At 33.9% G+C, this 4,042-nt stretch overlaps 1 pseudogene; it reads right to left on the bottom strand.

The window, feature by feature from the left end:
• Nucleotides 1-2,447: 2,447 nt before the first annotated feature.
• LOC149242867 (chaperone protein dnaJ 10 pseudogene) lies at nucleotides 2,448-3,131 on the bottom strand (annotated as a pseudogene).
• Nucleotides 3,132-4,042: the final 911 nt, after the last annotated feature.

The following is a 4,042-nucleotide window of genomic DNA, read 5'->3' as shown; positions in this document are numbered from 1 at the left end:
CCTTTTCAAGGATTCGATGTTCATTTTGTAGTTTTGGATAATCTTTCCCCGAATTTTCAAACCTTTGGCACGAGCTCCAAGTTCTTATTTCTTTGCACTCCTATCTAGCAACACCATGTGGCACACATGTGAGCGAGTGCCTTCAATGTAAGGCACATTTACTTTCCAAAGTGACTTGATACTCAATTCTTTGTTGGACTGTCAAACTGCTCCCAAATCACCTTCACAATAATTCTCCTCTCCACGGGGTTGGTGTTTGAAATATTCTAGTAATTGCAGTAGTCAAAAGCACCCGTTGCTGCTGTGACTTGGGATTTTACGAAGTGCCCTTTGCTTCTAAACCCAAATATATGGCCTTCTTTCCAAGTTTCTTTGCCCGCTTCTTTCCAAGTTACTTCCATAACCTGCTCCGCCCAGGAATTGAACCTCCGATTTAGCTTATTGCGTAAACCCTACCTTGTCACCTTGTACGTACCGATTAAGACGATCTTTTAAGATCTGTGCAAGCTTTTTCTTTTTTTCTTTTTGTACAAGGGTCATAGTTGAAGAGAGAACCAACTATACCAAAAGGAAAGGATGAGGATGAGCTTAGAGAAAGCTTGGTTAGGTATTGTAACAAGTTAAGGAGTAGTTTGTTATTGCAAAGGTTTGAATGCAATTTACAAGTGGACAAGTTAAAGTTTGCAAATAAACTGTTTAGAGTCAGACATGATTGATAGTCATGACATGGCTTCAGGTAGAAGTCATAGTAGAAGTCATAATATAAAAAAATAAGATGCCAAAGTAAATGACATAAAGAGAAGCATGATTCAATAAGAATTTGACGGAGAAGTTGCTGAGGTAAAAGTACACCTGAATGTACTAATGTTACAGGAAGGTAAAGAAGACAAAATGTTTAATGGATTATGTGGAAGAAAGTAAAGTGGCATAGGTTGGAAATGAAGTTGGAGCATAGGTTGGATGCTTAATTGAAGGCTGAAGAGCTCACAACAGCAGAGATGGAAGTTCACTTTTGCGAACTTAAACAAGGACCAATCCTTCGTGAAGATGAAGATGAAAAAGTTGAGATCCAAAGATTTTGTGATTTTAAAACTAATGAGCTGTTTGTGAATACAAGTCATGTCGGTGTAAATGATGGAGAGGTTCCTCCTTAAACAATACCGAGGAAATTCCCATCGATACCTTCTGAATGAAATTCCTATAAATAAAAAAAATACATCCACGGAAAGGAGAATGAGAGACTTATTGCAAGCCTCATGAAGTTTGGGGAAGTTTAAATTAGCATGGTGATTTGATGTCTAAAACATCGAACAAGGCCACACAAGGCCACACAGCCTTGTGATTTTAAGTATGACATTTTTTTTTATATAGTTGCACTTTTTTGTTGAAGATTGACCACCAACGTAACCCCTTAGATCACTCACAGATTTTATTTTCCCCATGCTTTTAAATCTCAAATTAATAATTCGCATTTCCTCTCGACAATTGTGCCTTCCATGTGATTTGATTTCTTCGAGAATTCATTTTCGTTGATTGGTGGGTCGATACTCTTGCATCAGACTTAAATATGATGAGACTGGAACTTGGACTAATTGATTATCCGTAGACAGCTATAAATTTGTACACCTGAATTCCGACTTCTGATCTAAGCAATGTGATAAAATTTCGATGCAAAGAAAGCGCATACTAAATATAAAAAAATTTGAAGTAAAGAACAATTAGTTAAAAAGATGCAAGGATTTGTTTTCTTGAGTTAATTGCAAGAACATATACCATAGATTCACGTCACCTTATTCAAGCATTTGACCAAATTTCAATTTACAAAACCCTCATAAAGAGCTAAATACCATGGACAAACGTGTTGAATTTATTGGAAAGTGGGAGAAAAAAAAGATGCGAATATTTTTCATAACTTCATATATGCCATTCAATTCCACCAGCTGAAGGAGGAGATCTCTGAGTTCCTTCACATTTTTCTTCATGTGAAAATTTGAGTAACGGAGATAAAGATTTAATGAAAATGTGTGAAAATGTTTCTGCATAACTTCAGATATGTCTTTCAACAAAAATCAAATAAATTATAACAGTGCATCACAATCGGACCATCCTTTTGCAACCTTGTTTATAAAAATGAACATTGAATATGATAAATTGTGATTCATAAAATCCTTATTCTGTATACATCAGCAATCTACTTTGCCTCTACCAAATACCCAAAATTAAAATCATCTGATTGGCTGGAAAATCCTTTCTTGCAACACCGTTCGAAAACGGCAAAACGGTTTCCAGTGACCGACGGAACCACGATCCAATTCCACAGCGCTCACAGAAAAATGTAGTCGTGCCGCCATGATTCTTGGCGATGTATCTGGAGAGCTTGCATCATTTCTGAATTCTTTCTTTCTAAATCTACGAGAAGTGTCTTTTTCTGCAATTCAATCTTAATTTTATAGTTTTGCGGTTTGGAAAATCTTTCCCAGAATCTTTAAACCTTTCGCGCGAGCTCGAAGATCTTCTTTCTTTGCACTCTTATCTTGCAACACCATGTGGCACGCATGTGAGAGGGTCTCTTCAATGTCAGGCACATTTACTTTCCAAAGTGAGTGGACAATCAATTCTTTGTTGGACTGTAAAAATGCTTTCAAATCAGCTTCACTATAATTCTCCTCTGTACAGCGCTGCTCTTTGATATCTTCTAATAACTGCAGAAGTGCAAAAGCACCTGTTCCCGCTGTAACTAGAGATTTTTGAAAATGCCCTATGTTTCTGAACCATTCGACTATATATGACAAACCCAAATATAAGGCTCCGTTCTTTCCAAGTTCCTTCGCCGCTTCTCTTTCATAGATGTAACCAATTGTCTGCAGAGTATTGCTTCCATTAGTTGCGCCAACAAGCAATTGAACCTCCGATTTAGCTTCTTTTATAAACCCTTCCTTGTCACCTTATACGTACCGATAAAGACGATCTTTCAAAATGTCTGCAATCTTTTCTTCTCTTTCCTCTTGTACTTTCCTGTTATCTGTCTGCTTACCTAGTTCAGTAAGCATCTGGAAAGAAGCCATAGAAGCAATTGCGAGGTGGCCTATATACTCTTCTAAAATGTCGTAGTAAATGGTTTCCATAGCCATTTCTAAAAGTCTGCAGCAGAATACAGAGTTCCTCCACGGGATCTGTTTGATCAGAATGCTATCAATGTGTGTAGTAGGGCAGTCGTTAGTTTATATGAAACCCAATGATCTGTTTATATTCATTTCATGGCCATGGAAATTAAGTGTTCAAAAATGTTGGTATTATTAGATAATTTGGAACTATTAACTCTATGGTTTATATTAATCAGTGGTTAGTAACTTTTCTTTATTATTTTTTTTTCTATATATTATATATGTTTTTAAGAAGTCTGGCTCCACATTTTCATTTTCTTATTTTAAAAACTACGTCAACGCTTTTTGGAATTCTTTATCCACAGTATCATTACGAAATGTTCACATATGTTGATGGCAGTTATTAACTTCCGATGGTGAAGAATGATGTCGATTGAAAAAGTTGAAAAATAATATTAATTCGATTTTTATTAATTGCTATTAAAAATATATTTTCATAAGTTTTTTGCATTTTTATAAAGGATTAAAAAATATATTAAATATAGCTAACTAAATAATATTTTATTAATTTTTTTTAACTTTCAATTTTACTAATTTATGCAAAAATTTATCAAAATAATCAGTATACAACTTGTGAGAATAGTATAAATAAATAATTTTTTGATATATGATAATTGTATAGCAAGGTTATGTGATAACATGTTTTATTTTTATTGATTTACTATAATTCTAATTCCATTAAATATTTTGAAATTATAAGAGTTTTTTTTATGCATTTTCACACCAAGAAAAAAATATAATTTAATTCAACTTAAAACTTAGGAACAAAATTACATTATATACATGTATGTAAGTATTCAATCATGAAAGTTTATTGATGCACAATAAGAAAAAGAAATTATAAAAATTACATAATTTTGAAGGTAAGTGTCATAAAA

The sequence above is a fragment of the Pinus tabuliformis genome, chromosome 8 (assembly GCF_031772625.1).
Source record: "Pinus tabuliformis cultivar Carrire ecotype Pingquan chromosome 8, CPIR1, whole genome shotgun sequence".
In the NCBI taxonomy this organism is placed as follows: domain Eukaryota; kingdom Viridiplantae; phylum Streptophyta; class Pinopsida; order Pinales; family Pinaceae; genus Pinus; species Pinus tabuliformis.
The sequence above is the reverse complement of the archived record's forward strand: the minus strand, read 5'-3'. Positions and strand labels throughout refer to the sequence as shown.